Source organism: Athene cunicularia, assembly GCF_003259725.1.
Source record: "Athene cunicularia isolate RWA chromosome 1 unlocalized genomic scaffold, athCun1 chr1_part2, whole genome shotgun sequence".
NCBI classification, from domain to species: Eukaryota; Metazoa; Chordata; class Aves; order Strigiformes; family Strigidae; genus Athene; species Athene cunicularia.
Genome location: NW_020799092.1, coordinates 25,444,291 through 25,472,244, shown reverse-complemented (window position 1 = coordinate 25,472,244; position 27,954 = coordinate 25,444,291). Strand labels below are relative to the sequence as shown.

At 41.6% G+C, this 27,954-nt stretch overlaps 1 protein-coding gene across 5 annotated transcripts in view; it reads right to left on the bottom strand.

The window, feature by feature from the left end:
* The window catches only part of DUSP16 (dual specificity phosphatase 16), a 64,367-nt gene extending 36,413 nt beyond the window's left edge, over positions 1-27,954 (bottom strand). For 3 of the 5 annotated variants that reach the window (XM_026863343.1, XM_026863366.1, XM_026863375.1), the window contains exon 1: positions 27,905-27,954. The gene's annotated coding sequence lies outside the window, so the exon portion shown is untranslated. Of the gene's footprint in view, positions 1-14,199; positions 14,239-27,166; positions 27,186-27,904 lie in introns of those variants that run through there. The other 2 variants (XM_026863357.1, XM_026863349.1) reach the window with 2 other exon arrangements.

Below are 27,954 nucleotides of genomic sequence, written 5' to 3'. Positions count from 1 at the left end.
ACCACGATAATAAATTATTGCCAAGCACTGCCTTATTACAAAACCCAGGAGTGGCTCCGAACCGCGTAGTAAATCATATGACAGAGGGCTGCGTGGTGAACAGATTCAAAACCCACGTCACCTCGCAAGGAAAAGAGCTCCAAGAACCACCTCTCTGCCTTTAGGCAACTGCTCTAAAAACCTTGCAAACGCCAACAGTAGGGACATGGGACTGGAGCCCTTCAGAGAGATACTGCAGAGTTTGCTACCCAGCACACGCTCTGCTCGCTGGGATGGACACCCTGACCATGACCCACGGAGGTCCCAGGCTGGAGATCCTCTCACTTGTCCGTCAGTAGCACCCAGGTGTGTGCACACAAGAGCAGCAGGGCAGAGACATGGATGAGAAGATCTGTTGAAGATTGTGCCGGGTCCGTTTCTCCCCCTGCCTGCTCCAGCTGGCAGATACCCTTCAGAGCCCCAGGAAGAGGTTCTGCACATCTTCCTTGCTCCTTCCCCTAGTCCAGCAGCAGAAGGCAAAGGAGAACAAAGAGAAAGCTCATCATCCCACTCAATGTATTTCTTGCTATCACCTTTTCTAATCCCTGGAAATTAAAACTAAACTAGTGCTTTACACTGATTAGGCTCTGCCTAAAGGCAAGACCCTGTGATCAGAGACCACCTTGTGACAGTCCAAGAAAACAGAGTACTTGGATAAAAAGCATCCCTCTTTTTTAGTTCCTTAGTGCTTCACATGCAGTTTCTTGTCTCTCTGGAAACTGCCAGGTAGTCTTCTCATTCACTAATACCTGTTATCCATGACTCTACAAAGTCCTTACAAATAAATGAGCTACCACCTCAGGAAACTATATACTATTTTTCCCACTTTAATGACTTGAGAGTTTAAAACAGCCCACAAGAGCCCTCATTTCACCATTGGGTGCAATTAATTCTGCTGAAGAGCAGACGAGAAACAAAGCGTATACTTAATTTCAACACAGTTTACTGGAAGGAGGTGTCACATTTTTAGAACAGGATCCACTCATGATTGAAGACCGAGCTGCTGCAAGTTTAGCCATAAGCATTAAGCACATTTGGAAATTCCCTGGCAATGCTGTTAAAGGAACAGACGTTTCCTGTAATTTTCGGAAACATTTTATATCTCCCCGCCTCCTTTTTAGCCTTGGTGGTAAGAAGGGGGAGGAAGGGAGAGAGGATACCATATTACCATTAAGTGAAATATGAATGAGCCACCCAAGTTTGAAGTGGAAACTTCAGCTATTTGTGCTTAGGAGAATTTTTTTTTTTTTTTAAAAAAAAGTCTTTCATCATTAAGAGGCCAGGATTTTTCTGCTGACTTCAGGAAAAGAAATATACATCCTTTCAATTACAGTGATTACAAAAGGATATAAACTTGCCTTTTTACTGACTTCTGGCAAATCAGAAGTCCTCCAGGCCTTATTTAAATACCTTTTTCTATTTTCCAGAATTAGAAATGGAAGCCTTTCTTTCTTGTCTCTTGCTCAGGGCCTTCCTTAAACTGCAGCTAAACGAACTCAACCAGTTGGGTCATGGGGAGTGTTCCTCCTACAGCTACAGAGCTGTGGCGCATCAAAGAAACTAGAAGCCAGGGAGAAACTGAACAGTCAAGCGTGATAGCATCCTTCTACGGACCTCAGTACCTATTTCTCCTTTCCTAAAAGTTTAGATTTTTAGGAGAGGACGGGATTAATCTTGCATGAAGTATCTGGCATAACATCTGTAAAATTTAGAATAGGTTATAAAATTATTTATCTATGTAATCTGAGTCTGAAGAGATGCAATCCAAAGCCACAGCATGTAACATAAGAATTCACAAACCACATGAAAACTACAGGACAGCTGCCTATCCTTACAAACCCATCACAAGTGCTATATTGGCTGTACACCAAATGGTGAAGATTCGTCATTTGATTGTGACAACTGGCAAAGTCCATGCCTGCCAGTCCCTACCAGCAACTGTATTTCAGCTTTTGAATCAAAGACATAAAGTACAAAAAGGGAAAAGCTTAACGTGTTGAACTACTTTAAAAATCCTCAAACTGTTGAAATTCCAGCATATCCTTGTAGAAAAAAAGACTGCTTCACAGCAGCCCTTTTTGTGACACCAAGGTTTCCATCTACTATACAATCCACACATCCCAAATCGACTGATCGTGTTCTGCAGCTCTGCAGACCGATATGAACGGTGACTTTTGGATTTACACGGTCATCTTTTTGCTGAGAAACAGATTAAAAGGAGGAGTGCTCTGAAGAGTCGTGCTAAATAAACACCAGGCACGGCAGTTGTAATAGTTCGTGCTACTTCTTTAAGAGCTTCCTATGAAAGAAGATAATATGGGACCTCGGAGTCTTCAGATGATGGTTAGCCTTTAAGTTTAAGGCCTTTCTCCTAGTTAAAGACTTTAAGGGGAAGATGTTCATATAATATGGGCCTGCAAATAAGGAGCCAAAAAGTTTTTTTAAAAAAGAAAGCAACTCTGATCTGCTTTGTGGTCACTGCATGATGAAAACAGAAGGTGGATCTGAAACCTTCGTATAAGAACCAGGATGGATTAAAGGCAGAGGATAATGATGGTAATTTTATTAGGGAAATAAATCAGAATAGCTTCTGGGCAAGGCAGGGGTAAGCTTCTTGCAGACTGTTTAATAATTCTTCAATTAAATTGAATGACTAAAGATCACGATGAGCCAATCTCTTTTAAGAACAAGAGATGTGTAAACTGCTTCCATGGTATGGTACATTGTGGGTTAAAATGTTCTGCTCTTTCACCCATTTGAGGAAATGACACCAGTTCTCCCGGAAGGCAACATGCACATTCAACCCCTTCACATCAGGGCATGAGAAAGTTTGGAAGGAATTTTTTTTTTTTTTTTTTTTTTTTTTTTTTTAATTTTTTTTTAGACTGTCAACATTAATACTTTGTTTCTTCCTGCTTGTGTCTGAAAACACAGCGCTGCACTGCCCTGCATGCATGTCCTGTCAGCTGTACAAAGAAACATCCAGAAGTTTAAAAAAAACCTTTAAGTGTTAATTAAATCTGTTGTTAAAAGTCATTTAAAAAACCCTCCGCATGCTCAAAACAGAATTAATATTGTGAGCAGCGTGTGCTACATAGTGACAAAGGCACACAGAAGCATCCTCAGAAGGGATGCTGAGCCCAGTAAAACATTGACATTAAATGTATGTAAGCTCAGTTCTGCTCAGTAAAGCAGTTAAGTTTAATTGAGTTTCTCCTTAAATGACACCTACACGTCAAGGAAACAGAATAGATGGTGGAGTCCACAAACATGGTACAGCCTGACCATCTCAAGGTAGGAGAAGGAAATGTAGAGGAGTATGGGGTACAGCAATGGCTCCCTGTTCATGTGGTGGAATAATTCAAGTTGTTAGGTGTACCCAGAAATTAAACAGTTGTAGTAATCCTGTTAAAAGGTCTCCCATTCTGGGCTGTGCAGAGTAGTAAGGGGTTCAGGCTACGACATGGAGTGACTGCTGAATTGCAGATGAGGCTCAGAAAATAAATTAACAAACTCCTAGATCCAGGTAGTTGGACCAAACCTCTCAACGTGGTGTAAGACTCCTGAGAGCTCACACACCTGGGAACAGAACGTATTTTCATACCCAAATTGTACCCACAAAGGTAATTATGATGGCCTGCTTCTTACAATTGTTTTAAAGTTTTAATTTAATTGACAAGACAGTACCAACAGGGCCTCAGTTCAGGAACAAAAGCACAAGCTGTAGTATCTCACTGAGCTACGCTCCGAGTAACGTGCCCTGGTACGTCTTTCCCAAAGGATCCCAAGCATTTCTTTGAATTTGAATCATGTTATACAAGACCTGCAGCAGTGCCAGAGCCACATTTCCAGCATGGTAACTACGTGGCTGAAAAGAGAAGCCATATATATCTTTACAGTGGAAGGAGAGAGAACAGGGTGACTTACATTCCCCTGCTGTGCCTCTTACATCACTATAAACATTAGCATTTAAGTAGTGACATAACCACAAAATACATTAATCCCCCTTAAGAACAACTGACCAAATGTGACTGCCATTACATCTAGTTTGCAAGAATTAAAAGGGACCGGGATTTTTTAAATTTTGAAGAGCACAAGAGCACAATACCAAAGCGAGGGAATAAATTCTGTTGCTATTATCTGATATAAGCCTTAGTCATAGACCAGCGTCAGTAAGAAACGTTTGGTAGCAACCTCACTGGGCTTCTAACAGGATTTTGAATAGCAAAGAGGAACAAAACTTATTCTCTTAAATTACATTTGCATTATCCTGTCTGAAGTGTGCTCCCATGTATGTACAGCTCTGTACAGATCTATAAACAAAGATTTTATATTTCTCCGGAATTTGTAGGAGTGCTCCTTTTACACAATCCTTTAAAAAGCAACCAAAAAGGCACTGATTGTTGTCAAAGCAGTCCCAAGCTAGGAGAGTTCAACACGCTTCTGCAACAACTGAAGTAATATATCACCAGAATGGATCAACTTCGGTGCATGTGGAGCCAAATAAAATACTTGGGAAGAAGTATGTCACCTTCAAACTGCGAGATCCTGGTGTTTCTGAGGTATTCGGCAACAGAAGAAGCACCAGTTATTTGACAGTGCTCATGGATACATCAATAAATAATACTGATTAGTTTTATGACGTCTGGTTATATATAAACTCCTGCTGATACCACTGGCAAGCGTTCCAATCATTTTCAGACTTCCAGTCTGCATGTGAGCAGCCCATAGGAACGAGTTTAGGTTTTGGTATGCAATCCTGAGGTTTTTACCTCCAGGAAACTGATCCTGAAGGATAAAGGTATACGATGGGTGGTCCTTAATCACTTCCCTTATGTGAAGATTGAGGTCAGAGTGGAAAAAGAGCCAAGGAAGGAAGTCTGCAGCACCCCTCAAACACATACACACACCTTCCTGAACAACTCCTTCAACAGTTTAGAGTGTGAACTTGTCGTTTAAATTAAGTAGTCAGAGGTTGGGATAGAAATAAACAGCTTGCACAAGCAACACACTATGCTATTAAGTTTTTCGAAGTGACTTAAAAATTAGGTCAGTCTAATTTGTGGCTGATACTTTGTTCTTTCACTACTATGAACTCACAATGATGTCAGTCTCATGTTCAAACATGCCACATTTAGCAGCACACAGGCTTCCTGAGAGACTCTCTCAGCCTTCCTTTGTGCAAAAGGCTTCTGCCAGATTCTTAGCTCATACTTCACTGACTCAGGCATGCCACTCCAGTTTCAAGGGAGTTACACTGGCTTTCCATCAAATACCGCACAGTTTGGGGCTCTTTCCTCTTTTATTTTAAAATAACAGCTTCACTGACTAAAAGTTTAACAATATGTGGCCATATTCAGGTAAGCATTTTAGGCTCACCTTCATGAGACAACATTCAGAAGAAAACTACCCATTAAAAGGTGTGGGGAACAGGTGCTTTTAACTATTTCAACCCACCTCTCAATACTTAAAGGGGGCTTATAAGAAAGAGAGAGACTTTTTTTATCAGGGCCTATAGTGACAGGACAAGGGACAACAGTTTTAAACTGAAAGAGGGTAGGGTTTAGACGGCACATAAGGAAGAATTTTTTTTTTACAATGAGGGGGGTGAGGCCCTGGCACAGGTTGCCCAGAGCAGCTGTGGCTGCCCCCTCCCTGGAAGGGTTCAAGGCTGGGTTGGATGGGGCTTTGGGCAACCTGGGTTACTGGGCTAGTGGAAGGTGGCCCTGCCCGTGGCAGGGGGGTGGAACTAGATGAGCTTTAAGGTCCCTTCCAACCCAAATCATTCTGTGATATTTCCTCATCCTTACCCAACCTAAAAAGAATCCCAGATGTCCCTGTATTCTACCCAAATTCAGCTAACTCTTGAGGATGAAAAGCATCCCACCGAATCGGGACTTCATACAGAAATGCTTCTTATGCAGCCACCCCAAAACCACAAAACACACTCACATACAGAAGCTAATCTGTCTGCATAACTTTTGATGTTCAAGGAAGATACCTTTTCATTATTTCTAACACAAAACTTATGGCAGGGTTTTTAAGCACCTTAGCAAAGATGACAGCTTGTGAAGCACAAGGATCTTGTAAATTTGTCGAGCTACAAAACTTCAAATGACCCTTGGATCCAGCGGCAAGCTTTTGCAAGCATCTTTAGACCCAAGTGAAGCAGCTGTTTGAACCAGCCCTGCTGACTGTTTTGCCTAAAGGGCAGAATTAAACTGAAAAAAAGATAAAGGAGAGATTTTTAAAGCAATTATTAGTCCCTTCCACTTCTCACCTGGCAGCAGGAGACCCACTCTAAGGTGCCACCATACCTCTGTTTTTGCCCTCATCCTCCCAGATAGGCCCAATCAGCCTTTTGCGTGGCTGCTCTCTTAATTTGAGGGCACAAAAAAAAAAATTAAAAAAAAATCTCAGATGGAGTAAAGGAAAGCCATCTGAAAATACAACAGTAGGTAAAAAAATACAGGTCACTGCCTGAAAATGGCCATCTACAAGCTCATTCTTACCAGTCCCAATTCTCATCATTTCACTCATGTTTATGCCTGTCACTAAATATCTATACTTAACCACACGCAATCTGTATTTCCCACTGCAGCAGCCACCACAGAAACTCTACTTGACAAACACTCTGCTGGAGCAGAAGCAAAAGAGGAAAAAAGGGTGACAATTTACATGCTGCTAAAGCACTATGAAAGATTTAATACTAGCCCAGGCTCTCCCACTCTCTTGTTCCTGATGCTGCGTTTCCCAACTGGTACAGAGATTTTTATTCGTTTTTTGTTTATTTGTTTTAAACTATCATGTCAGTGTGTTCAAACCTATTATTACACATCCATGGAACAATGCTATTGCATGACTTCTCAACGTGGTTAGAAAAGCACCCCACTCTGTCTCAGGAAAAGATGCATTATCTCACGGTCATTTCCAGCACCACGTTACATTCCAGCTACTCTACGAAAGAAAACAGACAGACATGGTTCACAAGAACTGCATAGCCAACAGATCCCCACTATTACTGCTGCATCTGCAACTGCCCAAGGATACAGGAAAGGCAAGTCTTGCAGGGAGAGGTGACGTCTTTTATGAGACCAGTTAATATGGAGTGATAAGAGGGGGGGGCATGAACTCCAGAATGCACAAGCCCTTCCTCACACACACAGACGTGAAACAGAACCAAACAGTGACACTGAAACAAAAGCCAAGGCTTCCAAAACATCTCCACATCCAGCCTGTCCCTCTTCCCAAACAGGAAAAGAAGAAGTCCACAGCACATCCCGAAGTATGTCATAAATTACCCAGTGAATCATATTCCTCATGGAAACTGTCTGGCCGAAGCCTCACCAGTGAAAATACGTGATAAAAGACATAAACCTTAAAGATACCCTCAAAAAAAAGAACACTGCCCGCTCCCAAAATTCTTGGAGTTAATACCAAAACAAGAAAATCCTGGAGTCATCACAGAGTTAATAGATTTGTGGTACATTTTTCCCACAGACAAACTTTTCTCTGGATTATCAAGTTGTTTATTATTATTAAGTCAAACTTGACGTAGATTTAGCTTTATATTCACTGCTTTTGTTTCCAGTTTTAAGTGGGGTTTGTGTTCTTGAAACCTTGCCTGTCTTCCCCAAAATAACTGGTTTAAACAGGAAAAAAAAAAACCCTCACTATACAAACCTTCCTTATAGCCTGTCTGAAAAAGTTTGTGCTTTCTGAAAAAAAAACCCAAACCAAAAAACCCAAACAGAAAACAAAACAAAGCACACAAAAATCCCATATAAAAATGATAATTTCCTTAAAAGTATTTTTCAGGTTACTGAAAATCTTTGACCATTTCCAGCTACAACTAAAAATGTACTGCATTACTCAAAATTATAGAAGTTTAGTTCTACAGTGCTACGAGGAGGCAATAAAACTTCCCTCTTTTAAAGTAAAACCGATTTTCCTTCAGTTCCAAGCTGACTTAGAGGTATCGGTGACAAAGACAGCAGATGAGATTAGATTCATTTGCCCTCATAAAGTCATGACAGTGATAGATGCAGTTGATACATGTGTTACCTGTTTTGTGGGGGTTTTTTTGTTTGTTTGTTTTTAATTTTATTTGGATTGCAAAGAAATGTTAGCTAGCTAGTTTGCCACCTAGAGCGGTGTATGCAGTTTGGTTCTCCACAGGAACTCCGAGTGGCGTGAAAAGTCTGACCCTGGTGGTTTGAACAACGGGGTATGAGGAGCATGGCAAAAACACACTTGAGAGAAGCCAATTTCTACCAACGAATGCCAAAAGTGTTTCAGATGTGCAGACTTAGGCAAGAAATCTTTTCCAGAAAGACTTTCTCCCTGACTGCAACTGCCCTCTTTGATAGGATTATAGCACAGGTCAAAATGTGCAGGAAAAGAGTCGAACCCAACCACAGAAGCAGAGGTCACCAGGAAAAAGGGGAAGGAGAAGCACTCCTCCTACCCCCTTCAGGCTTCTTCCTCTGCAGCCACACCACCAGGCTCAAGCTAGAGCAGTAAATACCCAGGGCAAGTGCTTCCAAAATCAAGTAATCCATAACCTGAGGGCTGGACAAAGTCAGCACATATCCAAATAATTTTTAGAAGATCTGAATTTGAATTTAGACTGCTTTGGAATAGGCAAAATAAAACCCCTATGAATTAAAAGAAAATGTATCTAGTCTACTTGAAGTTACAATGCTAATCCAGGACTAAAACATTCTTCCTAATCTTATTCTCGCCATCAGTTTAAAGCATAGTTTTGCTAAGGTTCAGCTTTCTGGCACTGTACTGAAAGCATAACCACATAAGAACTTCTTAAGAACCAGCTTTAGGTTTGGCAGGGAGACCACCTGGCATCAAAGGTATGCCTACAGCCATATGCCTGAATTTTAGTCAAAGAGCAAGAAGCTGCAAGGATTTTTTTTTTTAATTTTTTTTTAAATGTGTTTGGCAGCTAAATTCTCCTGATATTCCATGCATGCTTCAGTGCAGGGACAGCGTGCAGAGGAGATGCTTAAATCTAAGACTCACAAACTAGCTCTGAACCAAACCACCAACTTGGTGCTCAAATTAGCCTTGATAGAAAGGAGGGTTTATTTGTGCAGGTTCACCTCACAGCACGGCTAAGACCTTTCCATACCCAGGCAAAACACCTTCTCCATGACACTCCACAGCGTAGGGCAGATGGACTAGGCTGAGCATCTCAAGCTGCAGTCCTCCTCACTGCTACATCCAGAATGATTTGTTCTGCAGTTGTTGCTGTGCACCATTACAATACCAAACACCAGAGAAAGCAGATGCTCTCTGAAGCTTGCGTTATTACTGCTGCTCAGACACACAAGACAGCGTAAGGAATGGAAAATAATCTTACCACCAGCACACAGAAGTTGCTGCAGACAGCAGGGGCGGTCTGTATACAGGATGGAGTGAGAAGTAAACTGGAATAACTGAAGGAGAGGAAAAATACACTAATGCTCCAAAAGGATGAACCTGGCCACCAGATATTAATCCACAAAATTTACAGTTGTCGCCAAGAGTCGATACACTTTTGCCTTTAAACAAAGCACGCACTGCTTGGATGGCAGAGGGGGACTTACCCACAAAGAATTCCTGCTCCACTGGTACAAACGGATGGTGCCTGCTGTCTGGGTCTAAAGATCCAAAGCCCCATGGCACAGTTTGAAGTGCACTGCCCCTTATGCTAGACTGCCATTTTTTGGGTGTGTTTAAGGTAAAACTCAAGTTAGTAACTCATTTCCACACAAGTCTGTAGAGTCAAGTATGAGAAAGCAGCAGCGTGATGAGCGCTCACACAGTCTCGGCACAAGCATCCTTGTTCTTACGCAGACTGATAGGGACGTTCCTTACACAAGCACCTTCCTCGGGGCAGTACTCACTCAAATCAAGGAGTAATTATTTAACCACGATCCCATCTGCTTTGCATTCCCGTTAAAGAAAATCTTACACAAAAAAGTATGAGCTTGGCCCAAACACCCATTTACCATGCTATGCTGCTTGTCAAGTCATTGCTGTTTGTACTTCAGACATTTGCAGCAGACAGACCGTGATAAATCCAAAGAACTCTGTCATTAGAAGAAAAACTTTTAAGCCTAACAGTAGGAAGTGCTCTCCATGCTTCGCTAATCGTGTCAAACTATACTGTACAGACAATTACAATTAATAAAAGTATTCTTAGGAAGCTTAATGACAACTTGGACCCATGGTTTCTCTGCTTCAGGTAGACTGGCATGAGGAAAACAGTGGGAAAGAAAGTTTTTCTTGCAGTACTTTAGCCACTCACAAAAGCAAAAAGGACTCCCAAGAGAAACCTGCCCCACTCCAGCCAGCCATTTAAGAGGTACAGATCTATCCAGGAACATCAGCTTCTCTTTCTGCTGACCCATGGGAAATACCTTTACTACCAGCAGCAGAGCTTGTAACCACAGAAAATCACAATCCTGTTCTGCATTACGATATTTAAAGGTACTTGAGGTCTTTCTTTTGAAAGGAGTGAACAGACAAAGCTCACCAGCACCTAGAATATCTGAAAAAATATTCATGCTGTCACCACTCAACAAAGATAGAGATGTGCAATAAAATGGTTCACCCCTTCACTGCGTTTTGCACCTACTACTGTATGTAACTCCCAGGACTTAAAGCAGTGACTCCCAGGCAGGCTGTTGGATAGTCTAGGTAAGTACCTTTTAGCACGTCTATTCTGACAAAAATCATAGTCATATCCAAAATTCTTTTGGTGAACAACTGACATCAAGTAAACGATTTACTGACTTGGAATCCACGTTTGTTTTTAGGGATAATAATCACAGAGGACCAGAGTAAGAATCTAAATACGGGTACTTTCTTTTAGTATTTTTAAGGCATGATCAAATCCTCCTGGGGCCTTTCACAAACTCTCTATCCATCCAGCAAGGCTAAAGGCAGTTCCCATGGTACTCCACCCAACACTTTTCAGACATTTAAATGTATTCAGGTTTACCCACGACAAAGCTTTTCTAAACAGCAAATTCCATGTCTGAACCCAGCAATTACATTACCAATAGTTTCAGACACAGACAAACTTGCAAAATCCATCTCTAGACTACTGATGCCCCAAGCAGGAATGGTGTGTTGTATCCACCACAGCAGAAGCACCCAGAACTTCACAAAGAGAGCAGCCAACATACAAAGAGCCAGGAGGTAACAATGCCATCAGGTTTACTGAGACAGGCATCTTCCAACTGTCTCACAACAATTAAGAAAACCTTAAAGTTAAATAATTATGAAGGAGTAGAGCAACTCTGGTCAACCTGTTATGCTTCAAAGGTTTCAACTAAACCATAAAGAACAGGAGAGTAAGCCTCCTGGAAGATCTAGTAATTTTGTTATGCTATTTATATTATTATCGTGATCAACTGCACTTTGATTTTAATTTTTGAATCCAGAGGAGAGTTACTTAATCCATTATAAAACTATAAACATAGCTAGATTGTTGGAGGTTGACAGCCACACTAAGAGACAAATTAAATTTGTGGCATACTGTACAAACAGTTCAGTGAAAATCCAGTATTACATATCAGATCTGATGGGCCTTCTAAAGACACAGTCAGATCTGAAAATGCAATCAGAAAATTTGACAATTTGTTGTAGCTCTGAGTTTCCCTAAAAAAACCCTACCCTGAAATATCTGAAAGCAAATCTCAATTTAACATACATGTGAGCACTACTTCACCAAGTTCACAGAGAACCCAGCAACAACAGTGATCAAAGGGATGTGTCCTGCTGGAGCACAAACAAGTTCCATGAACTATGTTTTGGGGACTGTCAGGAATCATCACGTGTAAACCCATCATCTTTGACACCTCATCTCGTCTTAGATTGCTATCTCAAATTTTAGTTCTGTTAAAAATCTCCATAGAAAACACAATCATACATTAAGGAAACAACCACTGCTTTTAACACAGCCTCAAGAGAAAAAGTAGAAAGGCAGGAATTAACACCAGAAGTTACAGAAGAAAGGTGGTTTTGTTTGTTTAAGACTTACTTTGAAGATGCCATCTTCTACATGCCAATTGTTGGCAGTCATCGACAAAAATAAATTCTTGCTGTTAACAGGAGTAACTGAAAAGACAGGCACTTTAAGATATTCCTACACTTTCTTCTGGATTTCAACCACCACACATTGCAATGAAAGCGGTGACAGAAGGAAAGCACGATGGCCAATCTAGAAAAATGCATCACTAGCTAATGGCTGTGCCTACAAATCAAATCACTGCATGTTTAAATGATTTCTAGTACCCTCCTGAAGGAACTCAAAAATCTGCTGCAGCCAAGAGGCTCCCCTTTTTGTGCTTCCCTTTCCCATCAACTTACTTCATCTCACCATGGATTTCTCTCTAGACTTCTACATGAAAGCTACAGTAGTATCCTGCCCATTTTTCCATTTGGTATTAAGAAAATTTAAACAGCAGGGATGAAAAATGCTCACCTAGGCACACAATCTCTTTTTGCTAGTAGCATTTCCTTTAGCCTTAGGCTGCTCACACCTATGCAGAACACCGCAGCAAATACAATTTTCCAGACCTGTTCCTTTGACCAGATTCATCTTTATTTTCTTCGTAAGCTATGCGAGATAACACAAGACCCCTCACCTATCTCACACTCCTTCCAAACACTGCCACAAAACCACTACTTTGCCACAATGTCTACAACTTTGCTATCAGTACTAAGAGTATTACGTTGACCAGAATTGCCGAGGTGAACACCACTCCTCTCTGCCTCCGGCACCATCAAACGCAGCAGAACCCATGGTCTGTGATGGGCCTCCTGGGTTCTGTAATAAGTATCTGTATTACTGCAAGGAAGGGATACTCTAAAAAAAAAGTAAAATAAGTAAAAATAAGCTGCAACTTTGACTTCAGATGCCAAAGCAAACAAGATTAGTACTCCATAAAGAAAATAACCAAGTTATTTACCACTTTGGAGTTTTACCAAGTATTTGATACAACCAAGCTAAAGCTGAGAATTTTCGTATATTTTCGTTACTTGTTTTTGAGTAATTGGGTCTCAAGTCAACACTGGGTTTTGCACAAAAAAGATGCAATCTCCAGTACCTTTTTCTCTACTTCTGGTATAACACTTCTTAATCATTCCATTTCACAACAGTGATGTTAACAAAAAAATAAAAATGGAGAAACAAGTATTTTGATAACAAGTTCTCCGTGCTTAGTGTTTCGTAACAATTTTATGCTTGCAGAGATGCCATGTCATTCTGGACAGAGTGTATTTCAAAATGGAAACCTATCAGTAAGGCATTTAGAGAATTACATTCCCCAAAGGAAGGGAAGACAGCTGATACAGAAGCGGAGAGCACCCTCTACTAATGGTTCAGCCTTCCTTACTCCTCTAGTTGGCAAAATGGCACTGGTATTACATTTAAAGTCCACTGAAGCATTCTGCATATGAGGAACCATAAGCTGCCACGAAGACTGATGAAGAAGAGTCTTTTCCTCAAGGGAAAATAAAAACAAACAAATCCCCCAAAGAGTCTGTATGTGGCTGTTGGGCGGAGGGGAGGAACAACAGGAAGAAGGAAGAAATCACGACGAATCTGGCGTCTTTAATTCAGGAAAACATCAGAGCTCTTGCAATTCCCACAGACTAAACAAGGAATCACACCGTTACTGTGGAAAAGGGGGAAGAGTCAAGCCAATTCTGTTTAAAGAAGGAAGTAAAGGGAATACCATGCCAAACACAAGAGGAATTTAATTTGATGAAGGAGAATCTACATCTTAATTTAGCCTTTGAACCACAGCAGGACATGCCAAGGGACTTTTTTGTTCCGTGTTTGTTCTTTACCTGGAAATAAGAAACTCTGCTTTTCCCCTGCTCCTCGCTAGAGTGATCTTAGTACTATGTTGGAAAGCCAGTTTACTGTTTGCATTAGCCCGTCGCTAAACAACAGTGGCCATAATGCAACCAGGTTCACCACATTTATGGAAAGAATCCTACCAAAACTAGTACCATGCCGTTACGCTTCAGAAACTGTGATTAAGACACTGCTGGTCCAAAAGATCCTCAATTCAAGAAGAGAGAGGAAATTAAAAGCTGCATGTTTAGCTCCCAGCTGAGTCTGAAAGTTGCGAAAGGTATACATACCACTTCACAAGGAAAGGGAACAGGAAGCCAGGGAAGAAAAGAGTCATTATGTTCAAATGGTAACATTTTCATGAGGTTACACAGGCCAAATGAGCATATCCCAGAAAAATGTGAATCCAAGCTTGGGTAAAGAAACAGAAAGCCGAATAAGTGACAGCAGATAGGAGGAAAGGGGGGAAGCTTTAGAAGAGCAAAGAGTATCAGATCAGAAAACGTATCAAAACAATAAGAAAAATTGTAAGAGCTAGTGCACAAAAACAGGAGGGTGCAATTAAATTTGATACTAGCAACTAGATAATAGTAACTGAGAAATCAAAAATAGGTTTCTTTGCAAGAGCCTCTCCCACACAGGATGTTGACAAAAAATAAGTTCAAGATGGGCTAAGATGATCTACCATCATGACTGACATATCAAAAGAAGAGAAGGAAAAAAAAAATTATTAACTAACAGTGAGCCACCATGTCTTCAAGATTTATGAGGGAATTAAAGAATGTAAGGGCTGAGTAGAAAACAGAAATATGTAATGCTCACTAAAGCGAGCTATACCGGCATAGGTATAAAGTGTTTGTAGAACATGCTAAAGGTGACAGAAAAAAGAGAAATAAAGGAAAAAAACCCCAACAAACAAACAAACAGCGATCTTCAATACTAGAAAAAATTTATTTAAAACTAGCCACGCAGAACCCCTGGCAGACCTGATGATAGGCATAAAGGCACCCAAGGCAAGAAGTGAGAGAGGGCACAGAGTCACTCTTCTCCATCTGACCCAAACCCACCATTAAATTTGCCTTTGAGCATGTCAACTCAATTGTTTAAAGGAACTTTATGCAGACTTACTAGAAAGTCCATTTTTCTGGTCTATAACAAAAAGTTCCAAAGAACCCAAATTTTTAAGATGACCATAATATTTACAACCATATGCACACGGCCTTTCCCTACCACTGAGGAAAAAACCCTCAGAAAAGTATCAGAAGAAATAAAGGCAGATTAACATCTCTGCTGATAGACACAATACTGGATGAAGTTACTGGAAATTAATCACTTTTTAGGTTAATTCTTTAGCTTTGCAGCTGGCTGAATGGCAGAGCAGTGTCGACAGACAGGCTACTGCAGTTGTGTCGTTGCACAAATACGCATGCAAATTTAATATAAGTCAGCAAAACTCAGTCTGCATGGTCTGGGGAAAAAAAATATCCCTTCTTTGACTGACAGAAGCCCTCAGCTGACAAAAGGCCACCAGTAACAAGACTAGTGCCAACATGCTGTAGGGACAGCAGTTTCATCGGTAGGATGCTGTGGATTCCTACCTGCCCTACACGTGATCTTCAGCAACACCGTCTCTTCCATCGTGGATGCTGTTGCTTGACAGCAATGCAAGCAGCTATACAGGGACAGGAGCTCTGCAGAGCTCCAGGTGAACCAGCAGAACCCTTTTACTCTAGGTAGGACCCCAAGAAGATGATCCTGGTATCGGCATACTCTTACTCAAAAGTAAATGTAAAGTACACTCAAAAAACTCAAATGATTTTGAGGTTGAAAATATACAAAAATATAGTGTTACGATTAAAAAGAAATCAGAAAAAAACCCTGGAGAAGAATGGGAGTACTAAATCGAGTTGTAGGTTTAATAAACACCTCCCCCAGAGCAGTAGACAGAGATAACACAAGCAATTAATAAGTGACAAAAATGAGAGTTCCGTATGACAACTGTGAAGACACTTGTACCATTTAAATTAATATGAGGAGAAAAGGGAAAAAAAAAGATGGACAGGGTAAAAAAATAGATAGGTATTACTAGCCATCCATTCTCAAAGCAGAAAAGAGATTTTTCATTTTACCAAGTAGAATATAAAAGAAATGCTTTCAAGTTTCAGTAGAAAGGCATGAGGTTTTCATTTCCGTTTCCTTTGAAAGACCAAGTAATGATCAGAAATCACAAGCATATTCAAACATAAGCCATAAGCTACCGAATACACAAAATGTTATCTGCCTACCTCAGACAGCTATAGCCACTAAAATGACCTAAGTGTGTCCATGAAGACCACGTATCCAGATCTGCTCAATTCATTATACCTAGCCATAGCCTGAGCAGGCTCATCTGCAAGGCTGCTTTGCTTCGCTAGCTAATTAATTGCTACATTTATCATCTAAACATCAAGAAATAACTCTGAATGAAAGCTTTGTAAGATATAAGCTGCTCTGGGCAGAGTATGGCTGTATATATACATACGTGCATGCTCATGTATGTATAGATACACAGTTTGTATGTGGGTGTATGTACAGAAAAACACACAGAAATACACGTGTGTGTATATGTGACACTGTTTTAAAGCAGCAGCATCCTGACAGAATTGAAGTTCTAAACTTGTCAGGTGGCAGACAAGCAAGAGTTTCTAATGGAACACAAAGCTTTTGGAGCTTTGGGAAGCCAAGCCAAGTCAACTTGAAGGCACAGCAGCAAACAAACAGCAGTCAGGTTTTTAGCTTGAATCGATGGTTCCAGCCTTCATTTCCAGTGGGTGAATCCATGTAATGAATATACTCCTTGCTGCCTTTGCAGAAGACAAGCTTGGAAAGGAATCCCACTGAGTTTCAACAACTGCCTTCAGATTGCCATGGGCTGCAATGGGCTTACCTGCACTTCAGGACACGGTTAACTCCAACTCAAGACTTGGCTTGTGGGCCAAGCACACAGGAAACCCCCAAACAAGGGCAAAAGACAGGTCTCTGGAAGAAGAGGAAATTCTTTTGCTGGAGCATGCCTGGCTACTAAACCACAAAGCCCGCTCCTACCCCCTCAACAGGCAGATACGTGAACAGAAGGCAGAGCCCACCATACCTCTGGCTGCTCCAAGAACTGCCCGTAAAAGAGCCTCACACACAGGCACCCAACCGATGGGGCAGACTGAGGGGGTACACTCCGTGGCAGCTTAAAACAAGCTCAGTCAGGGCTACCAGAGAGCAACCACATGCCTTATGCCAGCTCATATTCAGTGAGCTGACTCAAAGAGCTAAATCAGTCACAAACTAACTGTACAAACAAGTAGAATAAACAAACACATCAATAAACCACATCCAAACAGTTTTCAGACATTTCTGGTTCCCGGCTCTAACTCACTGTGGGATCTGAAAGCCATTAAAAGAGTGAGTTTGCAATGACAGCAGTTGGAAAGACAAGAAAAGACTTGAGCGTTTACTTGGGGTAAAGTAACAAGAGTTACCTGAGCATTTGGTGCTACGCTGCACTAACTTGAGAGCTCCACCAGTTTCAGTGGATCTGGACCAATGTCCTCCCATTTCACTTTTATGGCTACTAAACCTATTTATTTTGGACAAGAAGGGTAACAGCAAGTTGGGCACAATGCAGAAGAAAGGAGAGGATAGTCTACAGAGTATTTTACTTCTCAGGTTCGTCTGCATGTCAAGAAGGCAGGTAATTCAAAGAGCAAATGACCAACCTAGAGCCTACGGAACAAACAGTATGATGCATTTCTCATCTGCTACAAGGAAAACAAGAACAAGTCAGCTCAAACAGCAGAACAGGCTACTTGTGAGTTCATTCTCTGCCTTGGCCTCAAGTGAAGTATGAATAGTCATAAAAACTACTCTAAGCAGCAGACGCGGGGCAGCTGCTAGAGGCAGAGGGACTGTGTCAAGCAGCTGGACTTTATAACCTTTTCTGCTAGCACAGCTGGAAAAAGACACTGTCAATAGCCTTTAGACTACTGTTTTCTGGTTTGTGTATTTAGGTTAAAGCTCCTTGTGGCACTGACCAGTGGTACTTACACAGCACTCACACCACCAGCAGTATACAATATAACCCAAAAATATTCAAAGACAAACAAGCAGGGTCCTGGGCAAGCTGTTACATTTCTACCTCAAATGTAGTTAGAGGACATCAGTCTCTTGAACTGGACATATTCTAGAAGCAAACACAAAATTTGCCAACTTTTTTGTTTTGTTTTTTAAACAATAAAAGCTTTAGAATAACTACACACATAACCTGATTTTAACAAGACAACAGTAAAATATCAACTCACAACTAAAGTGTTTGGACAGATCATTTTCCCCACTCCTTCCCACCCTTCTCAGCTGCCCCAAAAGACACATATTTACGTGGATACAGGAGCGTGCTATTTGAAGCTTAAGTCTCTGAACGTCACAAATTTCCAACACGAAGGCACGGTCTGTCATGCAACATTTTGAAATCAACTCATTCTTAAATATTTACAAACGCCTAGCCAGAAAGACCAAATACACAAACACACGCAATATTATTCTGTCAACAGCCGCCACATATTCTAATCCAGCATTTCTAGTTTTGAATACATAGCTTCAGTTACATGAATTATAAGCCAAAATACAGACTCAGAAAAACACACAATTCATTAGTGTTTAATAATCTTCAGAAGACGTCTTCTAGATGCACAAATAGTATTTACTACTATGAACTTGGAAGGTACACCCTTCCCTGTACTTCCTATAACTTGTCATTAGACTTCACCGAGACAGCCTGTCAAATGGCTTTTTCTCATTCACACAGAAAACAACTCTTTTGTTATCTACTACTACAAGCTTAGTATTAGTAGCCAAGGTAGAATGATCTTATCCTGTTGTCACATTAGAACTACATTTCCTGTAATTGAAAAGTCTCATTTTCATGTGGAACCAACAACTTCTTTCTTCCTTTCTAAAAATGTTTTTTTCATCTCTGTTGACTCTTTGTTCTTTTTTTTTTTTTTTTAAATTTAGTCCATATAGGTATATTTTTCCAACATCTAATCAATACCTCTTCTTTTCCATTATTCCCTGTTTTTTCACTCTCTCCAGTTCTGTTCCTTACATGTCTCCCTCTTCTAGTATTTTCACAATGACAGAAGTTGACCCTAATACCACACAACTTTTGGAACCAGATGCACTGTTTGAAACTTCAGCTCCAGAAAGCCAAAGGCCTGAGTATTTTTCCCTTGTAGCGCAAATTAACCACATTTTGAGTAAAAGCAGAAGGATTACAGCTCTTCCAGATATCAGAAGATCGTACTGCATTTCAAGATAACCATTTAAACATAAATCAGAACGCATTCTGCAGAATTCTGAACTCAAGGATGCTATTTTACCACTGGCTGGTGGTTTAATTACTTTACCTTCATCATGTCCCAAAGCAGCTGATCTACTTGACACCCATCCAACTCCACCTGTCTAAAAAAAGTAATGCTATTTTCTACCAATAGGGAGACTTTCCCCGCTGTGATCTGATCTGTAACCATTGCCATTCGAAAGGGAGAGACCTTTCAAAGAGGAAGTTACACTTGCAGATTCTCGCTTTGCCAACATAAATGGAAAAAACAGGTAAATAAAAGTGATAAACATCTAAGTAAGAGTAACGTTTGACTGCACTGAAAAGCAGCATCATCAGTTGGGCCAAATATCAAGCATTCAGTAGAAATGCCTTTGGTGGATATAACAATAAGATTTTTGTAAGTGTACTTTATAACTTAGTTAAACAAAGGTACACAAAAACGTGCTATTACTGAATATCTAATCCATTATCAGGCTAGTTCCAAGTCAAGGAAAGTATAATCTTAAGTGATTTTTTTTTTTCTTAGAACTTCTGACATCTATTATATGTTTAAAGTTTTGTTTTCTTCCTTTTTGTTTTTTTAAACCAAAATTGAACTGGAGACCACGCATGTCAATACTGAGGTATAACTATTTGCTGAGCATGTACACACAAAAAAATTTAAATGTTCAACATCCCTCCCAAGTTAATCCAGAACATAAATTCTTGGCTTTGAAATATTCAAAGACTTAAATCAACACCGTCTTGAATTTTTTTTTTAATTATTCATCAAGCCATAAAAGCGATTTTCCTGCCAAAGTAGACAGCCTCTTCAAGGAAAAGGGAGGGGGGGGGGAAGAAAAAAAAAGAGGAAAAACCACCATCGAAGGACTTGGCAGCCTTTAAAAATTCCCAAAACAAACACTGCATCTCTCTAAGCTAGCATTTGCTAACAGTGTCACTGCATTCAGCTTTTTTTGTGTGCCTGCCACTAAGCAGCATGTACGAACAGATAGTCCCAAAGCCTCCTGAAAGGACAAGACCTGAACCTTTAACCTGAATCAGTCCCCCCTTCCCCACCCACCCACCTCCCCTATTGCATTACCTCCTTATTGTTGACTGAAACAGTAGACAAAGTCAGCGACTGAAAAGAACATTCTGCCTATTTTAATGCAAAATCTTGAAAATCCTCACCACAGCTCAATTAGAAAGATTAGATGATCATTGGTTGAACCCTCTCAAAATCCTGTAACTAGAAGAAAAAGATTATGTGTTAAACAGCAGCTGTATATTCACTTAGCTATGCAGACATTTCATAGCCACTTTGCCATACTGGCTTATGTCTGGGCGTTTGAATAAAAATAGCTAATGTGCTTGCTTGTTACACCATTAAATAAAGTGCACAAAGGAATTGCCAGTACTGTTTTTGCCCGTGAAAGGCAGCGGTCATTAATAGCTTGTATTTGCAGAAGGCTGTCAGAGGAACAGCATGCCTGAGCTTCCTCCACAGCTTTCTATAGGTTTAACCATACGTGAGGCAGCAGGGGAACAGACACTACACGTTTCCTCGTTCCAGAAGAGGTCACACCTGCAGAAGAGTTGGCAAGTCATGCAATGCTCCATTGGAGAAAAAAAGATTTGAGTCCTATAAATCTAAGGGGGCAGAAAGATGTGGGTCTCTTCTTGGAAAGAGTATCTTGGGAAAATGTGCAATGGCAGCGTTAGCATTAGTTAAAGCTTTTTAGACTTCCTTTTGCTGTCCTGACAAGCATCTTGAAGATTTGCACATACGCTTGAAGGAGTTAACTTTATTTCAGTGAGATTTTGAGAGGAAATAGGCAACAAATGGGCTACTTGTACAATTACATTTGGGCTGGATGAACAGATTTTTCAGGCATCTTCAAATAGATTCACCTGGAAATCACAGCAGAGAGGCAAAGTGAGCCACACTGAGGAAACAGGCTTTGTCAACTGGAGAGTATCCAAACGTGGATCATCTAACAGGCATAATGGAGGACTGAGAAGCTGATAGCATGCTCACAACGTGTCGACCATGAGAAGTCAGGGATTTTCACCAGCTGGACAAGACAGCTTGCTCCACCGATCAGGAAAAATACACCATCATACATATTTGGATGTAAAGTTACATGCAAGAAAAGCCAAAACAAAACAGAGAGAGATAGTGAGAAACAACCAAGGTAACAGAGAAAAGTATAAGTACAAGCAGTTTTATTAGCTTGTCTAAATATGCCCTAATTAAGTCTCCTACTAGCTAGAAGACCATGAAGCCTACCAGCTCTCATAAGGACAGTGCCCATGTGCCTTCAGCTGTTGTGTCTTCCCAAGATATGGGACTATGAACCTACAGACCAGCCATTGCTGACTACCTCTCTCCAGCAAGGCCTCAGAGCACTTGCTGCATAAAGGTTGAGAGCTTTTAGGAAACTGAAATGACACAGGAGTATCCTGGGAGAAAGGAGAGGAAGGTACTGAGTCCTGATGCTATGAGAAGAGACTTGCCATCAATGCAGAATTCCAACCAGACTATGGGAAGAGAGATTTTCACAGCCTATCCTCAGTTTGGAGCACACCTGCCTTGCACCCAAGGTCTTGGGAAAGGCAGAGGGAGCTCTACTAAAGGGTCACACGGTTTGCCTTCTGCTAACATGGATTCAGTTTAGTGTGTACTTTCAGACTTATTTGGACCTAACAACATGTCAACCCGATGCACTAAGATCACTGTTGTACTTTTTTGCTGGAATATTCTTTTGCCTTGCTTAAAAACTGGCAGAGCTTTACGAATCTTTGTTGAAACCAAAATGAAGTTTATTTTGTTTGCTCCCCAAGTGTTCCTAGTAAGAGGCCTCTACCTAAATTATTTTAAAAAGGCACTTCTCAGTATGGTGGCATTAGAAGACAGACGTCTAACACAAAGTTTCTTCCTCCTCCAACTCTCTTCCCTGCCAGTCTTCCAGAGCTCAAACAGACACCCATGAAACTGTCAGGCACAGCAGAGCTAGAAAACAAGAGAAAACACTGAGTCCCAAAGATAATTTTTAAAGAAAGAAGGTATGAAATCCCAACACCTAAGCAGGTTCCCACACATCACAAAATACTTGTGGGAACTGTACGGATGACAGGTGTTATTCCAGATAGAAATAATACAATGAGTGAAAAGTAACCTCACACCTGTTCTTTAGGCAAATGTTCCTGGTGTTTACGACCCACCTTTGAAATTAAGGCTTGTTTCATTAGCAGGATGGCATGCTGAGAGAAACCCTCTGAGGTGTAGTTCAGACTCTTTGCATGTATTTGGAAGAGGGTGTTTAGAAGACGGATGGTTCCGTGCTTAAGGGACTGTATAAACTTAGTGAAATACACACTACCAAGAAAGTCACTCCCCTGCAAGCACCATCTTCCAGGTAGAAACCCAAGTCCTGACATGGGAGTTGAGTCTTTACAGTGTGGGGTGAAGGATTCTTACACCTAGCAACCAAGAAGCAAAACCAACACTTGGGCTATTAAAAGTGTGGTGTTTCCATCTAAACATTATGAATTATTCAGCCTTGAAATATGCTTTACTAGGGATTCAGTAGGAGCAAAACGCAGCACCGTATCAATTTTATCCGGAATAGTGTGGGGGGAGGGAGAGTTGCTTTCCTATTTTGAGAGCAATATCTATGCTACACATGCAGAGCCAAAGCCTTCTGATCCAGCAGGCTGAATACATACTAGTTATTCAAACTCAAGAACGTGTGCATAAAAGGAATTTCATACAATTAGTCTCTGTTGTCCTCCTCATTTTATACTCTCTGTCAAGTTCTCATTCCAACATTGCTACATTACACACTCAGACCCATCTTTCTGCCTCCCACAAGGCCTTCAGTAATATAAAAAACATTAGACAAGCAGGCAAGAATGTTTAAAAAGAGAGTATTTGTACAAACCACTGCTCTATCATTTAGTCAAACAGGCTCAATTCATAGATCATTACAGCAAAGCAAAATCAAGTGAAGCGCAATGAAAAGGGGTAACACTGTTCCGCTCGCAATATTAGAAACCGTGTGACAGTTTTCTGCCAAACTAATGTAATGGAACACAGTTATGATTTTATAAAGAAAAATTTTCACACTATTTTAGCAGACTCCCTCTAGATAACATGTAAAAAGATCTCATGGAGTAAAAAAAATGGTATTCTCAATAATACCTCTGCATACCTCCACTTGTGTATATTTTATTTGTTAAACAACTGACAGAAGTTTTTAACTTAAACTTGAAACCAAAGGAGAGTGCAAAGTTACCTGAGGAGGTCTGTGCAAGGAACTGATCCTAGTTTCTGAGAAATGGGATGAAAACTTGTACTGCACAGGGGCAAAGTTAGTTCCAAGAAAGCATTAAAGAAAAGCTGTATAAGTTACTGGCGATGTATGGCTCATATTGTGACCGAGAAAGAGCAGAGATAACTGACTTCCTCTCAAAGAAGGACCTTGTTTCAGCAGTTCCTTTCACATATTCACACAGCACAAACGTTACAGCTTCGGACAGTGCAAGCACAGAAAAGAAGCAGCACAGAGCTCGGGAAGGTCCACGGCAGAAGAGATCATTCAGCATCCCCACAGCCCCACAGGAAACCTCCTGTCACTGAGGCAACACTCTTTCCCCTCTTTCCTAGCCTGTCCAATTATTAATTTGGGGTGGGTTTTGTTGGGTTGGTTTTTTTTTTTTTCAGCTGCCGGAGCATTTCATAGGGACACAACATGGAAAACTGCCAGGCTTCCCAGAGCCAACTCCGAGTAGGTCAGTCTTGGCTCAGCAGCAGACCACATAGCACAGCAAAAGGAAACACGAGGCCTTGAACTCACGCCCATCTTCCCTCTCGTCCTCCATACACACACCCTAGATGCAGATTTTCCTTGATCGCTAAGGAATAGTAATTCACTGGTGGCCAACATCATCTCCACTGGAGACTGTGATAGCTGCCAACAGGCCCTATCCATAAGCAAACACAGGACTGCTCAGATTAAAACTATGCAAACCCAGAAGTTAAGATGCCAAACTTTACCATTAGTGTGTATTTCTGGCTTCCTTCAGACGTTATGGGAAGTTACACAGTAACTATAATGGAGATTTCTTATTTGGAGCTGCCAAGCTAATGTCAATCTAAAATCAGGGCCGGTGAAGGAGGGAAGTTGGTGATAGGAACTTCCCTGTTCCCACAGCCGTCTTCAGATGCTGCAGCACGGGGCATCTCAGCCTCCAGCCCTGCTCCCGAGCCAGTTCCATCTCAATTTGCTTCGGTGTCAGGGTGGTGATACCACTATACTGGTGATAAACAAACCCCGAGGACAGGGTCCCTCAGGGAACAAGTAGGAAGGAGCCTGAAGTTACAGCGTTTGCTTCACCTTCACGCAAACGAATCATAGAATCATTTAGGTTGGAAAAGACCTTTAAGATCATCGAGTCCCACCAAATGACTCCTGGTCTTCAGTTAATTGCTGGCTTTAGTGCAGGCTGATATCCTGGCCACACATCACCTGCCACTTTTAATTCATGTAGAAAGCAGAGCCCATGTATGCTATCGACAGCCCTAAAGAGTGATGCATTATCCTTTGCTCAGGAAGGGGGACAGCAAATAAATCAGAGAAATATTACTTGATATGTAGTTACCAATATTTAAAATATTCTACAGAAACCCTCCGCATCACTACACTAAGCAATCCATGAGGAATTGTAGGGAAAGTGAATGTATCAGGGACACGGCTGCTTCCCTGTTATCCAGAGAAACAGCTTCCTGATAGTTCTTCTTAAATAATCATTACACAACCATGCACAAAATACTACAAGATTGCAAGAAACATTTAGTCATTTGATCAGCATAACAACAAATCTGTAAAGACAGATTCACAGGCCAAACCCAAGTTTCTTCCTAAGGGTGAAACAAAAGCAAAAAAGGATGTGCCAATCCTTCCACACCTCATCCTTTGACAGTAACTACTCTACGCCATCTGGCTATTAAGGATTGTCAGCACTTGAAGAATATCCATGATGCTTTCCTGACCACTCTTACAGGAAAGGAAAAAGAACAGAGTCCTAGAAAATCCAACAGACATACTATGAAGTGAAAGCTATCACCCTGGCTGTGTTTTCTTGAGGGAAAAATGCTTCAGCTGTGCTTGACGTGTTTCTTAGAAAATCTGTATTTTGAAAACAGCGAAAATTCCTGAATAGGTCTGGGGATTAAGGTGTTGGACTTTGACTGAGCAAGGCCCTCACCCTGCACACAGCTCTTAGTGCACAACACGCTGGAGCAGACAGAGCTCTCTTGAAGACCTGTGCAAGTTAACAGAAATCAACAGCTAAATTTACCTATTCGGCATTTCTTACAGAGGGGTTGAAGACAGCCTGAATTTGCCCTCTGAGGACTTCTTAAGGCCTAAAGGAATCACTTCTCTTAAAAGCAAGAAGAGCGGCTGACCCGTCCCACCATCCAGCTCCTGGTGTGGGGCTCCACTCCCCCACCTCCAGCTGCTGGCTGGGAACACAGAGGCACAGGGCTCCCAGGGCAGAGTCATTTTGCCAGGGAAGGTGCACAGGCACATGGCAGATACAACCACAACTCCTCCCACGGGCTGAGGGCTGGCGCAGACCCCAGAGGAGCGGGGGCTGGCTTGGGAGACAGAGCTCCCAGCGAAATGCATTTAACACATTCCTGCGCAGCTTCTGCTGATACCGTTCCTATGGACAGTTGAAGCTATTCTAGCTAAAAACAAACATCCTTGCCAGGCTAGGTGCCTTCACTGAAAGAAGAGCACGCATTTTACAGAAACAAAGATAAACTGAGCTCACTGTCTTCTACAGAAGTATTTCTGGTGTGATTTCGTTCCATTGTATCTGCTTAGATAGTTAACAAAACCAGAGCTACTGGGGCAGGAATGTATTTACGTGTTTTTATCCAACATGTTGCATTTTTAAATGCTTAGTTGGGCTTTCTAGACCTTGGCACGTGTATTAAACCATATAGCTACCACCTCTCATTAGCACAGGAACTGGCACCTTCTCGGCTGCTTTTACTTATTTGATCATTTAAAAAGAGGCTTTGAAATGGGGTATTAAGATACACTGAAGAATTATTGTATTAAACAAGCATAATGATGACAATTTATTACACCTCAGGCATTTTTTATAGATTCCTTCCTAAAAATATTAATAAGCATACTCAGTAAAGGCAGAATTTACTGTTGAATATCACTATTCTTTGTATCTTTTATCATTAAAAATTAAAGCTAAAAATACGCGTACACCCCTCCCGTTGCATACTCGCTCCACATTCAAATAGAAACCCCCAGACAACCAACATAAACAACTGTGATGAATGCTTCAATCTCCAATGGGCAGTGGGATGAACACCATAAAAAGAAATTAAGACTTACTATTTTTCCACCTCCCCTCAAAACACAAGAGTCTAAACCAACTCCTGTTTGGTCAGTTGTGACTTTGTAAACTCTGTATCTCCCAAACCACACGCTGCCAGGAATAGCATAAATCTCAAAAAGCAAGGATTACAAAATCATTTTGGGGTTTTGGTTGGCTTTTTTTTTTTTTTCTTCTTTTGAGAACCCCAACATACATCCTTACAAGGAGAAACAGTTCAATCTGCTTTCAGCTTTCAAAAACTAGCAGAGATCTATTTATTCTGCTGGGTATACACCGAATGTTTGAACAAAAAAAAAGTTAGTCATAGGTCAGACAATACAGCTCGCTATGACTACACCCTTTGCTTGAAGGAAAACCTAGAGATCAATTTTCTATTTCAACCAGCTGATTTTTTTTTTTTTTTTTTTCCTCTAAAAAACAGCTTCCCATCTGACATCTAACCGAATGTTTTCCTGGCTGCTGAAAAATCCTACCATTGGTCAGGCTTTGCAACAGGCACATCCCATACACCTGGTTCGGGAGGCACTGATGCGCGCTCAACTCCTCAACCCCGCCACTTCTACAGGGGGAAAAAAATAAAAAATAAATATATATAAATTCAGGGGAGAGCATCTGTCAGGCCGCATCCTGGGGCCACAGAGTTACGGGAGCGCAACACCAGGTTAACAGTTTGCAATTTGCTTCGCTCCTGGACTCCACGGCAGCCCTCCATTTTGTCAACTGCCTCGATTTAAACCTTTTCTAAGTTGAAGGTAAAACTTCCAACGTTTCTTCGGGAGCCCTCCGGGGCTTTAAAGCATCCTCGACCATTTTAAGCAGTGGGAAGCCTGTTCGGAGCCAGCACTGTTTACTAAGTTTAGAAAGGCAGGCGCGCACGCCGAGGCTGACCAGCAGCCTCCCCACACATCCCCTGCAGACGGTTTCGGGGGGCGCTCAACAGTCCGCGCCCTCTTGCTCATCCCCTCCAGCGGCGAGCTGCCCCCCTGCCCCGCACAAAACCCGCCCGGCTTTCTCCCCCCTCTCCCCTGCCTTTACCAGCAGAGGCAGGTGGCTACCGGGAGGTGAGAAAGGACGAGGAAGAGGAGGAGGAAACAGCCGGAGCCTCCGCGGGCAGCAGGTTGGGGGAGCGCGGGTCGGTGTCGGTCCCGGTGTCGGTCCCGGTGTCGGTGTCGGTCCCGGTACCTCCCCACGCCCCTTCCCCCGTTCCTTACCACCTGCGCAGGCGGCCGGAGCCTGCCCGGGCCGGGGCAGCGACCTGTCG